The sequence below is a fragment of the Alexandromys fortis genome, unplaced genomic scaffold (genome assembly GCF_014885135.2).
Source record: "Alexandromys fortis isolate MF-2015 unplaced genomic scaffold, M_Fortis_MF-2015_v1.1 scaffold_100_3062768_6864082, whole genome shotgun sequence".
Lineage (NCBI taxonomy): Eukaryota > Metazoa > Chordata > Mammalia > Rodentia > Cricetidae > Alexandromys > Alexandromys fortis.
Genome location: NW_026067993.1, coordinates 2,665,385 through 2,688,388, shown reverse-complemented (window position 1 = coordinate 2,688,388; position 23,004 = coordinate 2,665,385). Strand labels below are relative to the sequence as shown.

At 41.7% G+C, this 23,004-nt stretch overlaps 1 long non-coding RNA gene across 1 annotated transcript; it reads left to right on the top strand.

Annotated features, from left to right (window-relative positions):
• Positions 1 to 20,042: 20,042 nt before the first annotated feature.
• Positions 20,043 to 21,788, top strand: LOC126512279 (uncharacterized). The gene is made up of 3 exons (XR_007594986.1): positions 20,043 to 20,262; positions 20,762 to 20,969; positions 21,658 to 21,788. It is a non-coding gene; the product is annotated as an uncharacterized lncRNA (long non-coding RNA).
• Positions 21,789 to 23,004: the final 1,216 nt, after the last annotated feature.

Here is a 23,004-nt window from a genome sequence, read left to right as displayed (position 1 = left end):
CAGATGCATCAGCCTTAGTTTCTCATCGCCTCATCCTCTCCCCTAAACCTCCAGGGCTGGTGGATTACAATTCCTTCCTCACTAAGGGCACATTTGAGGAGTTGATTGGTGGGGTGAGGAATGGTCAGTTCTGGTTTCTAAAACCTATAAGCCCTCACTCTGGGTTCATCTTCCATCCCCAAGCTCCACCCTGAGCTCTTCAGCACCTGAGAAATGGAATCTTGCCTTCATCTTCTGCCATCATCATTGCTGGACAGAACCAATCAATGACTTTAATAAGTGGAAGCTCATGGCTCAAAGAAGAAGCAAAGGTTTCCAAATGAAAAGAACAATTGACAATTCCACAGAAATAGAAGGTATTAAAAGTCACAGGTCAAGAATTTAAAAACAATCTTTTTCTTCTTCTGGGTTGCCTCATTCAGCCTGGATATAAGGGTTTGTACCCAGTTTTATTGTAACTTGTTAGAACAGGTTCTGTGGATACCCCCGGGGAGATGGACTATGGGGGGGGGGCAGAATGAATGTAGGAGGAGTTAATTTGAAGAAAAGGGGATGTGGAGGAGGGACTGGAAAAAGTGGAAGGGAAGGGAACCTCAGGTTGGAAAGTAATGTATGAGAGAAGAGTACAAGTTTTAAAAATTCTTTAAAAGTAGTAGCTGGAGTAGAAAAAAAAACTAAACAAGGATCAACTGAATTTATCAATGGATAAATATAAGTGGGGTTTACCTACCCCAATGGGATAGTGAAAAAATTGCACACACAGTAAAGGGGTCCTGTTAGTAATATGAAAGGAGTCATAGACAGAATCAAATAAAATGTTGAGGGTAAAAAATGATAAATTGGGGCTGGAGAGATGGCTAAGTTGTTAAGAACCAGTACTGCTCTTGCAAAGGACTCGGTTCAGTCCTAGCACCCTTGTCAGATGGCTCACAACTGCTTATTGTTCCAGCTACAGAATATTCAAAACCTTCCGGCCTCTGGGGGCAGCCACACACATGTGTCCATACTCACACTTAGACACATAAGCATATAATTATAAATAAAAAAATCTTTAAAAGTATGAGAATATTGATAATGGTGGCAACTAGAAGCATAGACTCGATAGTTCAAGGGGATAGCAAACTGGGAGATTGGCTTGAGGAAATCATTTTAAAAGAAGAACATATGTAGATGTTGTGCAGCAGTTTCCTCCAAGGTTGAAGGGAAGCTCCTTCAGCTGGAAGATAACCAACACAAAAGAGTTCCAGGAAGTTCCTGAAACTGACCAGATTCACCAGGCGCTTCTCTCCCAAGGGTAAATGGTAAAGACTGCCAAGAGTCACTTTTAGACAATCCAAGATACAGATAAGGCACTCAGACCAGACCAGTTGCCTGGAAGAAGCAGAAACCAACCAAACGGCCTGGAAGAGGTTTAAACCAACTGGGTCATTTGGAAAGAATACTCTCTAACCTGCTGAGATGCCTGCAGGCTGTGCAGTGTGCTCCAGGTTCCCGACTTTTGTGAACTGTCACCCATTCTGGGGTGGATGTTGGTAATGCAGCTGTCCTTGAGTCATTTCTGCTCCTATAAACAACCCCTCACCCACATTCCTGTAAATAACTTCAGTCAAGCTCATTGGTTCACCAAGCTGATGTTTGATAGTATCTGGACTTTGGTCTGTCATTGGCTTCCTATCTGGAGTAAGTTGATGTGCGTGTTCCATCTCCCCACAAAATCTTGTTTACACAACAATAGTCAATAAAGAAAAGCCAATAATAGTCCTAAATTTTTTAAAAAAAATAGGGAAGAGGAAATATTTAAGAGAATAATGGGAGATAATAAAAGATAAAAGTTCAAAGATTGAAAAAAACCCATAGAAGAAAATCATTTGGACACTGGTCCAATACTGTCAAGACTGTAAGTGGGGTAACCAACTTCTCTCTTCATTGTACTTGAAGCTGATCTCAGGATGAAATTTACACCTAAAAACTGTAAACATGGTCAAAACCCATGGCTAGGGAGGACATAGGCTCTACTGTAGAACTTACTGATATTTATTTTGTAAATGGTCATTGAAGGGGCTCTAATAAGCCCAAGCACGGCAAACATGGCTCTGGCAGGCCTTGCCCTTCCCCCATTCCCTCTTCCTAGCTAACAGTCATTAGATTACACCCTAGTCACCAACGTCTTTTACCTTATTTGGCCACTACCTCCTCCTGAGGCTGACCACCAACGTCTAGCTATCAAAGTATTAAGGTCCAGAAATCAAAAACCCGCTTTTGACTACCCTAATTAACATTCCCCATCAAAATTAAGCATGTCATCCTAACACAGAATTTCTCCATTTTCCTTTAAAAACTGCCATTTGGCCAGGCGGTAATGGCACACACCTTTAATCTCAGCAATCGGGAGGCAGAGGCAGGCGGATCTCTGTGAGTTCGAGGCCAGCCTGGTCTACAAGAGCTAGTTCCAGAACAGGAACCAAAAAGCTACGGAGAAACCCTGTCTCGAAAATTCAAAAAGAAAAAAAAAAAACTGCCATTTGCCATGATGGTCTCCTCTCTTCCAGAGGCCGTCTTTTGTCCCTCTATGGTAAGTATTCATTCCCCCTCTCCCTTGTCCCTTTTCTCCCCTCCTCATTCCTCTTCCCTTCTCTTTTGTTCTCTTTCTCCTGTCTTTGTCTCTTATTCCTCATCCTTTGCTCTGGTGGAGAAAATAAATCTCCTTTGGGCTGAGAAGTTGGTCTTGGGTGTCTTGTGCTGACTTTGGGGTCCTTTCAGTTATGTTGTCAAATGGCATTCTAAATATTTGTTTATATCTATAGACTAGTTCTGCTCTCTACGTCAGTCAAAGAAGCTGCCTATTGCAGTGTTAGTGCAGAGACTGTCACTGTGCAAAGGACGTGGAAAGAGCCAGAGGATAGAGGAGCGCTGTGAAATGGATATGGCTGTTGAGCGTGTGAACTCACGGCAGCTGCTCAAGACCTGCATAAGATCAAGCCAGTTAAGAGAGTCCAGCATGGAGGAGGGAGTTGTTGCTGAGGCCCTGGCAGGTGATGGCTGTTGGGGCAGGAAGAGTCACTTTTCTTTATCCTCTATCATTGGTAGGTCCCCCTGCCCCAGCAAATGACCCTACACTAAAGTGTGTTTGCACAGCACTACTTGACTCAGTGTAAAAAAGAAAGATGTGTACTTGGTTTTAAAAAGAGGGCCTGTTATGTTCAGCGAGACCGGTTTTATCCTGGGCTTTTTTCAGACCCAGGCCAGCTGGCCTCGGTGAGTTCCCGATAGAACATCCCCATTGTCTCAGTGTGTGGGTGCACCCCTCGCGGTCCTGAGTTCCTTGCTCGTGCTCTCTCTCCTTCTGTTGCAATTTCAGTCCAGTACTCAAGAACAATGGCAATGGGTTTTTGATCCTACTGCACGTATTGGCTTTGTGGGAGCCTAGGCAGTTTGGTTGCTCACCTTACTAGACCTGGATGGAGGTGGGTGGTCCTTGGACTTCCCACAGGGCTGGGAACCCTGATTGCTCTTTGGGCTGACGAGGGAGGGGGACTTGGTTGGGGGAGGGGGAGGGAAATGGGAGGCAGTGGTGGGGAAGAGACAGAAATCTTTAATAAATGAATAAAAAAAAAAAAGAAGGCCTGAAATTGGGAGGAAGATTGGGTGGTGAGCTTCTGGAGAGGTATGAGGGGAGGCATATATGATCAAGGTACGTTGTATGTATACATGCATGAAAGTTCCAAAGGATAAACACAAAGTAACAACAATGATATAAAAATTTTCAGCAGTAAGCGAAGATGTAAGAAGATGGTGGATCAATGTTACCAATTTTTTGAAGATCCAGAATTCTATATCCAGTTGAATGTTCACACAAATGGAAAGACATGCTAAAATGCTCTAAAACACGCAATTTTGAAAGCTGGCATGCAAACAACCATATGTAGAAAACTTCCAGTGAAACAAATGAGAGGCTGGTGCAAGAGATATGTCATGTCACGTGACCAAATGCCTTTGTAAATTTCTTATCATCTTAAAAAACAAATTGAGAGACCAAAGAAAAGAGGAAGTGAAAGCATGTCCAAAAAAGCCAAGAATTGAAATTCTTGATGAGATCCCCACAGGTAACAGGTAAGGGATAGTGAAAGTACATTGAAGATCGTGTTTTATATGAGTGAAAATATGGACAACTTTATAGAACATAATCCAAAGAAGCAAAAGAGCACAGGGACATGTAGAAAATTGATGTCATGCTAGAGTAAAAGGAATGGTTATATGAGTAACCACTTCAGATATAAATCAGCCAACTCATCAAATATAAAATAAACCCATGTATTTGCTCTTTACTACACACATTCTAAAACAATATATATTTGAAAATATGATTTAAATGTTTAATGAAGAAAGAATAAGTAGACCAGTTGTCAACTTGATGAGATACAGAATAGCCCAGGATGTGGGCCTCCCAGCACGCCTTTGAGGATCATTGTCATTATGTGGACTGAGGTGAGAAAGTGAGGCCTCTGTGGGTGGTGGAATTCTGGACTGTGCAAGCACAGAAATGAAGCAGAGCAGCATGGGGAGCATTTATGGCTCTCTGTTCAGCTGCCTCAAGTGCCGGCTGCCTGAACTTCTCCTCCATGATGAGCTGTACCCTGGAACAACATAAACCAACATAAACCCTCTCTTCCTTATGGGCTTTTATTTCAAAACAGCATAAGGCAAAGAAGCTACGACAGTTACTATTATCAGATAACATGAAGATTACAGATTTTATACCAAAAATAATGAAGGACTAAAATGAGAGAGAGAGAGAGAGAGAGAGAGAGAGAGAGAGAGAGAGACCACAGCTCAACAGAATTTTAATAAATTTATTTTAATAGTTTAATTTTGCACACTGAACAAATCCAATGGTACATGATAATTTAATATTGGAAAAGCCATAAACATAATTCATCCTATAAACTAAAGATTACCAGTAAATAAGGGAAAAAAAGAAATTAGGTGCTTAATGACTGGGAAAAAGGAGATAAAAAATGCCTTTTTTTCTGTTTTGGCATAGGGTATATTTCTTTTCTTAGAAAAATTGTGGACTGGAGAGATCTCTCAGTGGTTAAGACTACTTGTTCATCTTGCAGAGGATATGGGCTGAGTTCCCAGCACCCAAAAGTTAGCTAAGAACCATCCAGAACTCCAGTTCCAGGGCATCTGACTTCCTCTTCTGAACTCCCCAGACATCATGCAAGCACATGATAGGTGTACATACATACATACATACATACGGGCAAATCACCAGTACACATAAAATAAAAATAAATTTGTTAATCAATGGAATATTACTCAGTTGTTAAAAAGAATAACACCATGAAATCTGCAAATGAATGGAACTAGAAAAAAATCCTATGTGACATAACCCAGACCCAAAAAGATAAACATGGTCTGTACTCCTTATAAGTGGGCATTAGCTATAAAGGATAACCGTGCTACAATCCACAGACCCAGAGACTAATAAGGAGGTCTCAAGGGGAGGGGCGACAACACATGGATCTCCCTGGGAAGAAGGGATCAGGTCATGGGCTGGAGGGAGAGAGTACTTAGAGAGACTGGAATTGGGGGACATTTCAGGGATGAGGTGCAATGGAAACTCTTAAGAATCCATGAGCCTTATTCATCTATCTTCTATAATCAGGCAAGGCTTCCAGGACAGGGGCTGAGACACAAACCTAGCCAGAAAACCTTCACTCTACAATCTGTCCAGCCTGCAAGATGTGCCGAGAGAAAGGTGACATAGAACTGTGGGAGTGGCCACCTCCTGTCCAACTTGAGACCCATGCCATGAGCACTGCCTGGAAGGCCTGGAAACAGAATCTAGATAGGCCAGAGGCCTAGGATAGAACCAAATATAACGGGGGGGGGGGGGCGGGGACGACAACAACATGATTCCTAATGATACTCTGCTATACTCACAGATGGGAGTATAGCACAGTCATCCTCAGATAGCACCAGGGAGCCTGTGTGGGTCAGACCTAGGTCCTCTGCATATATGTTATGATTGTTTATCTTGGTGATCTTGTGGAACTCCTAACAGTGGGAGTGAGAGTTGTTTCCTGACACTTCTGCCTGCCTTTGGGACCCTTTTCCTTCTACTGCGTTGTCCGTCCACCCTTAATATAAGGAGGTGTGCCTAGTTTTATTGTAACTTGACATGCCATATTTGCTTGATATCGCTGGGAAGCCTGCCCTTTTCTGAAAGGAAACAGAGGAGGAGTGGATCTGGCATAGAAGGGAGGTGGGAGGGGAGGGACTGGGCGGAGAGGAGGGAAGGGAAACTGATTTAAGACGTAATATATGAGAGAAGAATAAAGAAAAAGAAAGAAAAGCAACAGTATTTGACTAGAGTGGCTGATTATAAGATTTATTTGAAAAAAGACATTTGCGTCTCCACAACAAGCAATTAGAGAACATTATTTTTAAGGGTAATGTCTTTTGTAGAAATATCAGAAAATATCAAATCCGAGGGAAAAGGTAGGTAACAATGATAGGCAAGACTTCTGTGAGAAATAGAATATGTTATTGGAGATTCAAGGACAATTTTCATTCCTTCCTCTGTGAAGTTTCATGCCTTCATTTGGGATTGCTGAATGTGTTGTTTGACACACAGATTCCAAAACGACTTTTAAAAAATATTTGTTTTTAAAGAATATTTTTGTTGGGGATCAAGGCCTTTGGTTTTGTTTTGTTTTTGTTGTTTTTGTTTTTGAGACAGGGGTTCTCTGTGAAATAGGCCTGGCTGTCCTGGAACTTGCTTTATAGACTGGGAGGGTCTCAGACTCACAGAGATCCGCCTGCTTCTGCCTCCCAAGTGCTGGGATTAAAGGTGTGCACCAACACCCCTTGGTTGCCAGTGTTTTTATACATGCATATTTCCTGGTATGTTTGCCTTCATGAATTCTGTTTTCTTCTTAGAATCAGCATTCATGAACTTGGTGAGCTTCTTCTCTTTGTGGACTAATTTTATTATTATTATTATTATTTTCTGAGACATTTTGACCAATATCAACTCAAATACCACTTTTGCCTTATTCTCTCTTCTCTTTAGTTGGAACCTTTGACTCTATCTCTTATGATATTTTTCTAAATCAATTCACAGGCCAGTTGTCAATGATGGTATTTTTATTCATGTTTTCCATCTTTTTTTTTATTCTTTACTTTTGTGTTAATATTCTTCTTTGGGTATATCTGTTGTCTTGTTCTGAAATTCAATATGTTGTCTTCTATTGGTCCAGTATTATCTTATATACTTTTAAAGAATTTTTAATCCTTAGTTCCTATAAGACTTTGAAGTGTTTAAAATAGATTCTATAATACTATAAAATGAACTGTCTTTCAGCTTTTCATGTTTCCTGGAATTTAATAATCACACACTTCTAGCCCTGATAAATTAACTCCAGAATATGATTCACATCTGAGTTTAGGAGTCTACCTATTTTTTCCTCTTAGTTTGCAGTTACTTGCTCAGTATTTTTAGTGTATCTTTTACGTTTTGATGTAATACTGAACACTGTAAATGTGAACTTCAGAAACTTTTGGGTATCTTATTTTTATATAAAGAAAATGGAATTTGTTTCTGCTGGGGTATAGGTGAGCAACGAGACACGGCCTGGTTTTAGACTTTGTGAGACATTGTCCCCTTCAGACCCTCTTGACCTCCGGCAAGGCCCATGTCCCATAATTGTGCCATTCCTCTCTGGGCTGTGGCTCTTCGTGAGCTTTAACAGAATGCCCATGTGACCTACTAGTGTCCTTTGCCATGAGAATACTTACACTCTGTCTTCTGGGCCTGAAATACCTTCTGTTATTGACAGCTCAGCTCGGCTTAGAAGATTTCTTTACGTGTGTATCTCAGGAACTGGGCAGAAGTAAAGAGAAATTTCTGTTTCTCTTCTTTTCTTTCTTTTCTTTTCTGTTCTCTCCTCTCCTCCCCTCCCCTCTCCTCTTCTTCTCTCCTCTTCTCTTCAGATTTTACCCTTCTGGCCTATCTAGCCTGTCAGAACCCCTCCCTCTTCTCCTCAGCCCAGCCAGCATGCTCCTCCCTCAGCGCCCCTGCTTGGGTTCTATTTTTCCACAACTGAAGTGGAAAGGGGGAAAAAAGAGGAAAGAAGAGACCTTGTGAGCTTCCCATGACTCAAGCATAGTAATGCCTCAACTTCTGCCTGATTTGGCTTCCTTCCATGATTTCACTCTGTTATCTCATAGACTTTGACCAAGTTTAACAGTTGGTTTTCATAAGAGGCATAGTCACAGCTAGAACTAGAAGTTTGGAAAACCGCACACACACACACACACACACACACACACACACACACACACACACACAAAACAACTTGACACTGTCTTGCAAAAGTGAGAATTTATGGACGTTATGAACTCTACTCACAGAACAGTGCTTCAAAGAACTCTTTACATGTGTAGACCAGAAATATGAAAATGAATGTACACAGAATGACTGCACAGTGCCAACAAGCTGTTAGAAATGCATGCAATAGGAGAACTGATCAGTACACCAGTGCGCATTCTCACAAAGCAACGGTAAAGTTGAGTGAACTGTAAGGAGCAATGTAGGTGAATGAGTCTTCACAGCACAATCCTGGTTAAAAAGGGACAGTATTTGAGAGCCATTTGCTCACAAGGTTCTTTATACAATGTTAAGAACAACATTAATAAGACATGCTTTAAAATAAATACATGCAGGTAAGAAAGAAACTATGTAGAGAAGGAAAGCAAGGAATGAGAAATACATATCAGCAGATTCTTTGGGCAGGAGTGGAATAAAAGAACACACAGGTTCATGTGGTCAAAGACCTAATTTTCACACAGAAAGATGTTTTGTGAGTGTTTACTAAATCAGCTAAGTAAATTAAAAGCTACATATGCAAAAATTGTGACTAACTTAACCTATGTACAGGTATGTGTGTATATATATACATACATATATATTTCAAATACATATATATTTCAAACTGCAGACCTCATGCACTGAGGCCCTGAAGGAGGAGGTGGGGAGGTTTTTAGTAGTAGAGCCATCTGAGCCAGAATAATTTGATGACCTTTGCTTCATCGCCTTTGAAGGCCTACATAATTCCTTAAATGTGTTTTGAAGACCATGGGCAAAATCCCTAACTGCACTGCTCAGATACTTTGACATTAAGCAGAGTCAGGCACATGGCTTCTGTAGGAGTGGTAGCCTAACGAACGTCCTCAACCCAGCTTTTCCTTACAGTCTTCCACCTTAGCTTTCCAGAGTACTGTGAAGTGCAAGGTTGACCAGATGGAGTTTGCTATGTCGTTTCCTCTGGAATCAGGCCTTTAGATGATTTCTATCTGCAGAAAATAGAAGTAGCTTTGTGTTGTCACTACACCCCGACTGTGAACATTCATGACCTGCACATGACCTGGGCTTTTGTCCATACCATCCTGTCTACAATGATCATGTTCATATTTTATTGACATTTTACTTATTTTCAAGTCTCAGTTCACTTTTCACTCAATCGCCTCTGTCTCTCTCTGTCGCTCTGTCTCTGTCACCATATCTCTTTCTCTCTCTTATGTGTGTGTGTGTATGTGTGTGTGTGTGCGTGGTTCTGTGTATTAATGATGTGTGTGAACTGATGTTTATATGTGTGAATTCAGGCACACATGTACCATGGTGCAAGCATGGAGGTGGGAATCCAATCTCATATTCTGGCCCTCACATTCTATTGTAGTAGGAAGGGCCACTTGTGGGTTCCCGGCTTTCAGCCCTGAAATAATCACATAGAAACTATATTATTTAAATCACTACTTTGCCCATTAGCTCTAGCTTCTTATTGGCTAATACATATATCTTAATTTAACCCATTTCTAGTAATCTGTGTATTGCCATGTGGCTGTGGCTTACTGGGTGAAGTTCCATGTGGCTCCTTGGGGCTACATGGCTTCTCTCTGACTCCACCTTCTCTCTCCCAGCATTCAGCTTAGTCTCCCCCACACTGGCCTAGCTCTGTTCCCTATAGCTCTGCTATATACCCAAAGCAGTTTCTCTGTCTCTGTCTCAACCTCCTGGGCATGGTTTCTAGGCAACAAACTGTATGGAAAAAACTCAGGTTTTGGAATTAAACCAACATGGGTTAAATTCTTGATCCCTCTTTCCCAACGTATCAAATGTTTGGGAATTAAAATATTATTTAATGAGGGAACCATTTACAAACAGTGCAGATGGTTCTGCCCACTACTTTATTAAGCTAGTAGATGGGACCCAGCAATCAGGAGATGACACACTGGAACCCAGAACTCACGCAGAACCACACATTCTGCGCTTTGGCAACAAACCGAAGGATTTCCAAAGCACCGTTTAATAGGAACAACTATTTTTTAACTTATTTTAACATTTAACCCTTGGGTGAGAGACTACTCTAGCTTTGCCAACGAGAAGTGTCCTCTCGGCCTCTCTGAGTTCAGATTTCCTTATCCTGAGATACGCTTAGAAAGAATGCATTATTCCAAATAAGGACACGCTATCTCTGTTTGTCACAGTTCCTTCTGCTATAAAGGACACCATAGAACACCTTAGTTCGGGGAGTTTGTGAAGAAAAGAAGTTTAAGTAGAGCTCAGAAAGATTATCTCCCATCCCATAAGCTGCTCACCCTGCTGATAGTTTCCTTTGCCTGGCCAAAGTTTGAATTTCATGTAATCCCACTTGTGAGTTCTTAGACTGTTTCCTTTGGCTATTCAGCTTCTATTTAAAGTTCATGCCTCTACCTGTGTTTTGAAGTGTAGGCCTTGTTTTCCTCTCACATGGGGCTTCTGAACCTCCCACTGTCGAGACCCTTTCATATAGTTCCTCATGTTGTGATGCTCATCACCTGTGAAATTATTTCATTGCTAGTTCATAACTGTAATTTTGTTATTGTTATGAATTGTAATATATATTTTTATATATAAGATATCTGACCTACAACCCCAGTGAAAGGGTCGTGTGACCCCCCCCCCCAAAGGGGTTGCAACCTGCAGGTTGAGACCCTCTTCTCTAGTAGTTTTATTGTTTCAGGTTTTAAATTAAGGTCTTTAATCTCCTTTAATTGATTTCTGCTCAAGGGGAGACATAATATGTAATTTCATTCTTGAATGGGTATATTCAGATATACCAGCACCATTTATTAAATAGGCTTTTTTTCCCCTTCAGGGCGTATTTCTTATACATTTATTTATGGCATGCATATGGAGAGCAAAGGACAACTTGCAAGAGTTGACTCTGTCCTAACACCATGTAGGTTCTGGGCTTTGAACTCAGGTTGTAAGGCTTGATAGCAAACACTTTGACCTGATGAGTGACTTCACTAGCCCCAGGGTGTGTTTTTGATACTTTTCCCCAAAAGTAGGGGGTAATAGCTGTATGGGTTTGTTTCTAGATCCTCTCCAGTTGTTCCATGAATCTGAGTCTGTCCTAGTGCAACGATGTCTTTGTCATTCTGGCACTGTAGTATAGTTTAAGGCCAGATATTATAACCCCCTGCTGTGTTCTTCCTGAGTAACAAATCATAGAAATTGCCTCTTAAAGGATGCTGGGTTCCTTCTACTAGGGATTGCTTTGGCTATCCATGGTTCTTGTGTTACCGTATATATTTTTGCGTTTTTTTTTTTTTCTAGTTCTGTGAAGAATGTCACTGGATAGGAGTTGCCTTAAGTCTGTAAATTACTTTAGGTAGTCCCATTCACACAATACTGATTCTGCTAATACAGGAACATGGAAAGTCTTTACATCACTGGCGTCTTTCACCTCCTCTCTCTCATTTGTTCCCAGACGTTTTTTTTCTTTTACTTATTGTGAATGAAATATTTTCCCTATTTTTCAGCAAGTTAATTATTAACATATAAAAAGGTATTGATTGTCATATGTCAGTTTTGTATCCTGCAACTTTACTGAAGCTGTTTATTAGATCTAAAAGTTTTCCTGGTAGAATCTTAATGTATAGAGTTGTCCCATCTGTGAATTAAAGTACTTAAACTGCTGTTCCATTTTTTTTTATCTTTTTCATATCTTTCTCTTCTCTTATTGATATAGCTAAGAATTTGAGTACTATATTGAATAAGCATGGAGAGAGTGGCCATCACTGTCTCATTCAAGATTTTAGAGGAAATGGCTCAACCTTTCCTCTTTCTGTATATTGTTAGCTATAGGTTGTCATATACAGCCCTCATTATGTTGAGTTACTTTCGGTCTGTTCAGTTTTTCAAGGTATTTTTTCCATGAAGCCATGCTAGGCTTTATCAAAAGTCTTTCTAACTCTGTTCATGTGTTCTCTTGTCTCTAAAGACAATTGACATTGTGCATTCCATTTGCCAGGTTTTATATTGAATCGACCTTGCATCCCCGGAATGAAAGCAACTTGGTTAAGTTGCATGCTTTCCTTAACATGTTCTCGACTTTGATTTGTAATTCTTTTGTCATTGATTTTTGAGTGCATGTTCGACAGAAAAATTAATCTGCCATTTGTTTTTTGATTATACCAGTTTTGGTATGAGGGCAATGCTGGATTTGTAGGATAAATTTGGTATTTTGTGGATCAGTTTTAAAGTGTTGGTATGGAATATTTCTTAAAATCTTTGTAATATTTGGAATTTAAAAAAAACACAAAAATAAACATCCACAAACACCACCACCACCACCAATCAATACATTGGCCAGTGAACTTATCAGACAAATCTTAAAAGAAGAAATATGAAGAGTTTTTTTTTTTAATGTTCGGCATCCTTAACCATCAGGGAAATGCAAATTAAAGCTACTTTGAGATTCAGTCTCAACCCAGTCATAACGACTGTCACCAGGAAAACAAAGGACAACAAATGCTAGAAGAGATGTGAAAGAAAGGGCTGTCACTGTTGGAATGAGTGCAGGTGACTGCAGCCACCATGGAAGTCCAGGTGGCATTGGCTCCAAAACAAAAACAACAAACAAAATAAACCTATCAGAATATATCTGCCTTGTGAGCAGTGATGCCTCTTGATGCATGTTTGAACAGGGCTCTGTGTTCAAACCCAGAGTGCTTGCATGTCCACTTATTGATGCTCTAGTCACAACAGCAAAGGTGTTAAGGCAGCTGAGATGTCCATAACTTGATGACTGGGTAATAATTTTATTCTTCCATAAAGTAATATGAAGTTGTGAAGTTTGCAAGAGAATTGATAGACTTGGATAATATTATTTTGATTGAGGTAACCCGGGCTCAGAAAAAATAAACCCTACACATCCTTTCTCATGTGCAGATCCTAGCTCCCAATTTTTATATTATACTTGTGTGTCTATGTGGGAGTGTGGGAATGGGTGTGGACAGAGGTCATGAAACTAGAAAGGGGCCCATGAGAGAAGAAAAAGAGTCTTAAGGAAAGGGATGGAGAAGGTAATAGAATTTGTGTGATGGGAAGGCAGAAGGATAGTGTGGGGGTGGGGCGGAGGGGTACAAGTGGTAGACAGATCAAATTGATGGGGGAGATTAGCAAGGTGGGGGAAACACTGACCAAAGCTGAGTGTTACAAAATGTCCTAAGGATGTCTGTTGCTATACTAACTTGGAATTTCAGGGACAGAAAGCTTGCCTCTGCAGAGGACTTCCAACACTACATCACAACATGGCAGAATATAAAACTCAAATGTATGTAAAAGAGGCCTTGAGAACCAGCTGAACTCACTGTAGAACAATTCACTCTAAGAACTGGCTTGCTTCTGCAGCAATAGTGTTGGTCCATTCCTTAGGGCCCTGCCTCTGTAACCAAATCACCTCATAAGGCCCATCTTTCAGGACTGTTATATTGGTAATTCAAGTCCCAAAGTATAAACTTCCGGAAGACACAGGCCAAACATTAAGCTTGCCATCTCTTTGCTTTCTCCCTCTGAAGGAGTGGAATTTACACTCCCCCGTCCCCTTATCTCCACCCCCACGGCGCAGCGCAAGTGAAGGTAGAACATGCTTGTCAGCAGCAAATTACACCACAAAGAATACAAAGGACAGGAGCTCAGTGCTAGGTCAAAAAGGTCACCTATCTCCTGCCTTTGGTGGTAGGGAGGTTGGAGGTTGAGCCAACATCACAAGCAAGGAGGATCATTACCCAGATGCCACCATGCTGGAAGAGAGCTTTGGTGACAGGGAGAGGTGACTTTCTAGTGTTCTAGTCTGAGCAGAGAGGCAGTATAAACTTCTATGGCTGGAAATACTTCTCGATGATTCTAATCTACAGCTGTGAACCTCCAACCTGTGCCTCTTCCAGCTGAGGCACAAGCATCCTGAAGTAGAAGCAAACTAACTCTTTTATGGGCTTTTGGATTCCTGGTACAGAGAATTTATACTCCTGGTGAACCTATTTTGTGTCTCTGAGTTTTGGGTATAGTTTCAAAAGTGTCAACAGAAGTTGAGTATAGGAACTTTGAGCAATGAACAAACTGTATTTGATGTTCCAGGTACAGCCTGTTCCAGTGCTGTCAGATGCCTGGCCTTGTAGCCTTAGATAAATTTTGTTTCATGGGTCTACAATTTCCCTTTAGATATATGTGCCTAAGTCACTCAAATGGTTATAGTGAAGATCAAATAGGGTAGCTGATGTGAAAGCACTCTGGAAGCTGGAATGATCTGTACAAATCAAAGAGGTGACTGCTTGTATATGATACCCAGTGGTGAAGGATTCTGATTGGGGAGCGCTCTATTAAGAATCCTGTAGCATTGATATCTGAACTCCTAAGGCCAAAAATCTTGGTTTGAGGCCTCAAATTAATCCCTTGTTAGAGATCATTAAATCCAACTGTTCATCAAACAAGACTTTACTATATCTATTATACGACAGAATGGTTGAATGCAGTGTGTTTTGTGGGGAGGGGGGTGGGAATGGAAAAAACAAATTTAGAGCAATCAGTCCAACTGTCAAACAAAGCCCTGTGTTATTTGAATGTCAAACAATGGACAGAATGACAGAATATGCCAGGAGCTTTCTGCTGGCTGTTTCCACAACTCCCTGGAACGAGAGTGGAAAGAGAAGAGAATTAGCATGCTTGTAGAGGCTACAGTGTGCCAGGCGCCATGCCAGACTCTATACATATGCCATCTCACTGGACCCTCACTGTGGCTCTACAAGATGACTTACATTGTCTGCCTTTCCCAGTGAGGAGACAGACATTTGTGTCGATTGTCTTGGCCAAGGTCATCTCTGTAGCAAGGCAACAGCAAAGCCGAGGGTTGGTGATGTTATCCCAAGTATATTTTCTCCCTTGAATCGTTTCTCTACTTACGTTACTAAAAATCAGAAACAAAAACAAAACAAAAAAAAAAAAACGGACACACTGCTTAAGTATTTACCTGTTGGTTCATGGAACTCTTACCCTATCAATTCTAAAATCTCATAGTAAAATAAATGATATCTCATTTACACAGGACTTTGGTGTTTACAAAGTGTGTTCACATATTTTATTTCTTGATCTTTAACAGTACTATCAGGAGGGCATGTGTGAGAGCCAGCATCATACAGGTGTTCAGCAAGGGAAGGGTCTGTGCTTCATTCGCTGTCCCATAAAGGCTTTCCCTCATGCTCAGGATGTCTACAGAATGGCCTCTTCACATCCTTGACTATATCAGAACAAAACACATGCTTTTGTGGGAAAGAGTGTGACTATTAATCTATTTTCAGAATCACTCCTGGATGCCTGCAGTTGCTCTGTGGTTGATTTCCTCTTGCCGCATGTTGGATAGTGACTTCATTTTCACCTGTAATATGTCTGGTAGAAAGAAGTTTTTTCACTCACTATCTGACCACAGATGGCTTTGAGCATCTGATCCTCCTGCCCTTACCTCCAGATTCTGGGAGGACAGGTGTAAGGCACCACACCTGGCTTCCGTGGTACTGGAGACTGCAGCCAGGGCTAGACAAACACTCTAGCAACTGAGTTACCTCCTCAGCCAGGGAAAGTTCTAGAAGATACAGAACAGGCAACTCTGTTCTCTCCTTGTTGTCTGATTCTCCTTGTGCATAGATATTATCGTCAATCTGCTAGTTGTCCAAATTCTTTAAGAAAGAAATAATTTTACCACATTGAAGTCCATTTTGAAAAGGTAATACAGGATAATACAAACTGCATAGCCACTTGATTGGGTGTCATTAACTAGTGGATGTCACTGTACTGGATGGCTCTGTGTCCCTTGACATATGCTAGAGTCATTAGAGAAGGAGCCTCAGTTAAGGAAATGTCTCCATGGGATCCAGCTCTAAGGCATTTTTTCAATTAGTGATCACTGGGGGCGGGCCCAGCCCATTGTGGGTGGTGCCATTCCTGGGCTGGTGGTCTTGGGTTCTATAAAAAAGCAGGTTGAACAAGCCAAGGGAAGTGAGCCAGTAAGCAGTACCCGTTCTTGGCCTGTGCATCAGCTCCTGCCTCTAGGATTCTGCCTTGTTTGAGTTCCTGTCCTAACTTCCTTCCATGATGAACAGTGCTGTGGAAATGTAAGCCAAATAAATCCTTTCCAATCCACCATCCTTTTGAGCTTGATATTTCATGGTAGCAACCAAAATTAAAGTCAAAATCCTAAGACAGTCACAACACACTGAGAGTCAACAGATTAACAAATTGATGTGGGGAAGCAAGGCATGTCTTCTTACACAAGTATCATCTTCATACTCAGGAGATGGAGCTAGGATAGTTGTCCCAAGCTCAAGGCCAACTTGGTCCACGCGTAAGCTCCAGGCCTGCTAGGCAACACTGTGAGACCATGCCTCAAACAAATAATCCAAAACAACAACAAAAGAACTAATGTGGATTGGGACAACCTTCAATTCCCATTCTCCCAGTTAGCTCCAGTGTTACAAAGTATGCAAACATATAAGCTGGCAAAGTTTTCTTTATTTTTAAGATTTAAAACATAAATAGAACTTCTTGGTGAACATGAATCTATATCTGGGGGGGATCAAGAACACACGCATAGGGAGAACATGCAATTATGTGTGATCTCAACACAAGGCCTGCGGCTTGCAAAAGTGCTGATTTCCCTGGTTTGATTTTGGACGGCAGTTGGAGAAAACCAGGTGAAGGGTGCAGCAAGCCACCGTTGATTTGGCCTTGCAACTTCCCGCGTGTCTACAATTATTTCAAAATATCCCATAACCAGGAAAGTTAGCACTTTGGTTCTCCACAGTCACTTGGTGGCCCATTAAGGGACAACAGCCACAGCCACTCTGAGACCTGGAAGAGGTGGTCTCCTCTCTCAGGCTCAGTCCCTTCTTCTGGAAAATGGGAAGTTATTCAATCAGTTCTAAAATTCTGAGACTGCATGTGCAGGCTGTTGAGTAGGAAGGTATAACTGTTCCTTGGTCTGGGGTTGGCTATGTTCATCTCTTCTGTATATAGTGCTCTTTCCTGGAGTGTGGAATCCTTCACCTTTCCCCACAGGATCCTTCCAAAGCGTTTGTACTAAGAAAAAACATTTTAAGATTCATTTTATTTCTTTCTGTGTGTTTATGTGCATGTGTGTGTGTAGGTGCCCCCAGGGATAAGAAGAGGGGTGTCAGATCCCTTGGAGCTGGGCTTACAGCATTTGTGAGCCACCTTTGTGAGTGTTGAGATCCAAACACCAGTCCTCGGATAAGGTAGCGAGTGCTCATAACTACTGAGTCATCTCCCGCCCTGAAAATGTTTCTATCAAGCAATCTGTACCCAGTGTCCCATGTCACCTCTTCTGGGCCATGCATGTGCTAACTATTCTTTGCTTCTGTGACCTCTCCCTGCTGTCCAGACTGCTAGCTGCACAGGTAATGGCCCTTCAGCTCCCAAATGATAAGAGATTGTAAGGGGATTTGTGTAAGGCTCAGAGTGTGTTCAAAATTGTAATGTCTCCCTGACGTGGAAGAGGGAAGTTGTCCTTAGATGCATAGCAATTAAAAGCACAGAAAGCTGGGGGGAGGGGAGGGCTGTGTTTTTCCAGATTTGTGTACATCTCCTGAACCTTGGAAACTGCTCAGCTGGGAATAAATATTTATCTAGGATACAAGAACCAGAATGATCCTTACTATGTCTATGGGGGTAGCTGGGGCAGTGCGGTATTCAGCTACATATCTTCCTATGATCTTGTCTGTTTATCTGCATTTATCCACATAAATAGCCACATGTTGATAAAGAGATGGATATAGACATTTCCTTACGGCAGCAGGCTTGAATGTAAGACTCTGAAAACAGTTGAAACGTCCATCAATAGGGGAGTAGTTAGAGCAGTGGTTTTCAATTTTAGCAGAAATGATATAAAGATGACATCTCTTCTTTTATGCAATGAATATTACAAAATGGCATTAATCAACAGTACTACAGCCCCATGCAAAAGAAAAGGAATAATGTCAGGCAGATGTTCTACACAAGAACCTCTGGAGACTACTGTCAGCATGCTGGCAGGGAAAAGGTTCTTCAGTGGGTCAAATGTTGATATCTGTAGAAAGCTTGTAGATGAACATTAATATTTTATCAACCTTAATTTCCCAGCTCCTGGTTTTACTAAATGCTGAGAGGGCACTCACAAGTAATCCATATTTACAACTCTTTTATAAGCCTGAAATCATTTTATAATACAGAGTTTAAATTTTATCTGTCCCTTGCTCAAAAAGAGGAAAATCACGCCTGGTACTAGAAACTTAGCCACCTATTCATAGCTATTGGGAAGCTGTGGATCTTGGAAGAGAATGTGTAATCACCACTTTACTACACCAGCATAATCTGATGTAGGATGTTTTGCTTTTATTGGTTAATGAATAAACCTGTTTTGGACTATAGCAGGACAGAATATAGTCAGGCAATAGAGAGAGAATAGGCAGAGTCAAAGAGACGCCATGTAGCTGCCAAAGGAGACGGATGCCAGACCTTTACCAGTAAGATATAGCCTCATGTTAATACACAGATTAATAGAAATGGGTTAATTTAAGATGTAAGAGTTAGTTAATAAGAAGCTAGAGCTAATGGGTCAATTAATGCAGTTTCTGTGTGGTTATTTCGGGGCTGAACAGCTAAGGAGCCAACAAGCGACCTCCCTCCAACACATACACGTGAAATAAAAATAAGTAACTCTTAAAAAAAAAAAAGGAAAAATGAAACTTGTTAAATTTGCAGGCAGATGACAGGCACTTAGAAAGTATTGAATAGGCTAACCCAGGCTCAGGCAGCTAACACTGTAGCCCTGTCTCCTGTGTGTAGCCTAGCTTCTGAGTTTATAAAGGGACACATGAGGCGGGCGTGGAGGGGGAGAGGCCTTAAGGGAAAAGGATGGGGAGTATACACGTTACATGAAAATAGAAGGCGGTAAGAATACAGAACAAATGGTGGAATTGGGGGGTGATCTTATTGGAATCTACATATATTAATAACTGGGGGCAGAAACAGCCATTTGACAACATGGTAGTACGTCTTGCCTGGGAATTTCAGTAACAACAACATACCCCACCCACCTTAATCTTACTTGTCAACAGGTCATTGGAAGGGGAGGAAAGCTCAGTTCTCCCTGTGGGTCAGGGCTGCTTGCCCAAGCCAGGATTTTGAGACAGGTGGATCAGTCCATGTTTCCCTCTTTCTTTCTTTCTTTCTTTCTTTCTTTCTTTCTTTCTTTCTTTCTTTCTTTCTTCCTTCCTTCCTTCCTTCCTTCCTTCCTTTCTTTCTTTTTCTCTCTCTCTCTCTCTCTCTCTCTCTCTCTCTCTCTCTCTCTCTCTCTGGTTTGGTTCATCTGCTGAGGGAGAAGGTGGTAAGAGAAGAGACCTACTTTCTGAACTAGTGAAAGTAAAGCCAACCCTTTGCTCATAGTGAAACATCCCCTGGAAAAGAGAAGTGACTGCGCAGCCCCTGGTGACAGTGTTCGGTCTGTGAGCACTGAGGGATTGTGTTTGCCATGCTCAGTAAATATTGGATAAGTAAACAGAGCCAGAGCTGGCCCTAGACTAAGATTTTCTTGTCACTCTGGAGCCTGTGCCCTTTTCAAGCGACCTGCATCTTCCGCTTCCTTAAGTGTGTATGAGCCGCAAACCCCGTGTCTCTTTATTCATGTTTGTTTCTGTCCCAGTACTTGGTGGATAGAGGGACTTCATGAGATTCATAGTAAGAGTTGAGTCAAATAACAAAAACAAATGCCTGTAATAATATTTAAAGGGATCTCTCTGCTTATTTGTTGGTGACTTTTTTCATTACAAAAACTACCCTGGTTGCTCATCTTTATGGGTGTTGTGTCTGCGCAATACTATAAGGTAGGTTCCAGTGTTTTGTCCCATACCATCCTTCATTGCTGTCTCAGACCGAGTGACTAGTGTCTCCAATGTGTCCTGGAATCTTGTCCTCTTGTTTATTTCTCTGTTACACCGTGTGAATAATCAAATGTTCAGATAAACAGTCTGGCCTGTGGAGGGAATATCAGTTTTCAGAGCAAACTCTACACCCTCAGCTTTTTTGCTGAAGAACTAAACGTGGGGTGACTATACCAGAGTTTTTTTTGGGTAAATGATGGAACAGTTTTGAGGTTGAATAACCTTAGTTTGGGACTATCTTGAAATGTGCACCTGGATTGTTGTCGATGGTGCTGCTTTGGCCTGGGAAACCCGATGTGCGAAGCGGAGTAAGCTTGGGTTGTTTGTTGTAGTTCCTGGCTGTTGGCTGAGCCATTTACGTTGCTTGGTGCATTGCCGGTATGAAAGTATGAAGCCGGAGTTGAGAGCGTCTCTCCTGTGCCTCACACGTCTTTTTCATTAGGCCATTGTTGAGCCAGCAAGAAGTCCCAGCTTCGAAAGATACTCATTTGTGATCCCTGTGAGAGGAATCGTGCAACTAAAAATCTCGCCCATCACTTGCCTCGGAATCACAGGTGTACTCAGCGCTTAGATAAAGAAGAGTTAAGAAATCATCAATAGCGAGTCCAGTTTTGTCCCAGGCTTTTTCAGATCCAGGCCAGCTGGCCTTGGTGAGTTCCCGATAGGACATCCCCATTGTCTCAGTGTGTGGGTGCACCTCTCGCGGTCCTAAGTTCCTTGCTTGTGCTCTCTCTCCTTCTGCTCCTGATTTGGACCTTGAGATTTCTGTCCGGTGCTCCAATGTGGGTCTCTGTCTCTGTCTCCTTTCATCGCCTGAACATAGCGGACAATGAGAATTACTGAGAACTCAAGAACAATGGCAATGGGTTTCTGTTCCTACTGCACAAACTGGCTTTGTGGGAGCCTAGGCAGTTTGGATGCTCACCTTACTAGGCCTGGATGGAGGTGGGTGGTCCTTGGACTTCCCACAGGCAGGGAAACTTGATTGCTCTTTGGGCTAACGAGGGAGGGGGACTTGATTGGGGGAGGGGGAGGGAAATGGGAGGCAGTGGAGGGGAAGAATCAAAAATCTTTAATAAATAAATAAAAATTAAAAAAAGAAATCATCAATAGGAATCATTTAAAGACGTCACCGTGGATGATTTGTGATAGGTCTCCCAATTCCAGCTCATTGTGCCAATTACCATATTCCTGGTGGCATTTGTAATGTGGTTTCTCTTGTCTTAATTACATAGATAAAATAAACATTAATTCAGACAAAGTAAAGACACAGGCAGAATTTCACTGGAAAAATAGAAGATTCAAATATGACCATGACAGCTTTTTTCAATCATGCAGGTGGAATATGGGTGTGGGACCTGCAAAGGCCTCAGTTACTACCACCAAGAGGCTGGTGAAGCATCGTCTGGACCTGGTCTGGTTTACTGCAGAGAAGACTTTTCAACTCCAGGTGGTGGAACACACAGACATCCCAGCACTTAAGATACGGTCCCTGCAGGTTCAGGAGTTTATTTTAACTGTCATTAAAAAAAAAAAAAAAGCAAAAAAAAAAAAAAGAAGGGAGGAGGAAGAAGTGGAAGAAGGGGAGAATGAGAAAATGAGAAGGAGGAGGAAGACGAAGATGGCTCTGTTAAAACCGTTTACAAATGACAAATGGAACAGGCTGCTTGGGAAGCGAGTGAGTCACTGTCTGCTAAACACTGTTTATTGGTACTGGGTACAAACTGGGTACTGTTTAAAGAAATGAAGTTGCGGGGAATGAGGACAGCCAAATTATTGATCTAAAGCAAACACAAGTCAAGGAAGCAACAAGAGTAAGTGAGAGTGTTTTGGCAAGTGGTTCCAGCAGAGGTGGAGGGAACCTACAAGGCCACAGGAAGAACTTTTTAAAAGTCTCTGACCAAGAAGGGCTCCAGAGACAAGATGAGGTTTGAATGGAAGCTAAGAAAGTAATTCAGCCATTATAGAATACAAAAAATACTTAGGTTTTGAGGGGGTGGGGAAACAGTTATCTTGGGAGGGACTGTGTCGGATAACTGGATGAACTTTTTTTTTATCCCAAAGAGTCTATCGCTGTCTTGGTTTGAACAAACCTCAAAAACTTCAGCTTTGAGGGTGGAAGCAGCGAGGATGATGTAATTACATTTTGATTTAAAATAATAAATTTAAAATTTTCAGTTTCTCTCCCACCCCAGGAATACAAAAAGTTAGAAAGTGAGTATCTGTAAGGCTCGGCCCATAGAGTAACCACTCAGGACAGGACCCTGGCATTTGCACTTAGTAGGATGGCGGGATGTTCAGCTGCTTTGAGTACAGCGGGTCCTCAGAACATGCTCTGTGAAGAACAGGTTTCTATATGCATGTAATTCTAGACATTTCCCACGTTCCCAGAAAACCCATTCACGACGGATGGCATCAGGGCAAATTATAGTCTGTTTGGATGATTCGTGCAGTGCCACGTGGGATTCAACTCTCAGAGGCTTCCGACAGAATCTCTGTTCTGCAACTTATAGACAGAGCCTAGGCCAGTAAAAGATGTTTCCTTTCTCTGATGAACTGCTACCCGGATGACAATGCATCTACGATGCGATCCACAGATTCTAGAGAACGGTTAACACGTGAGATCTTTGGTGACCCGGAAGGTTGTCGTCAGGCCTTGGTGGTCACTTTTTGGGTCCGGATGTT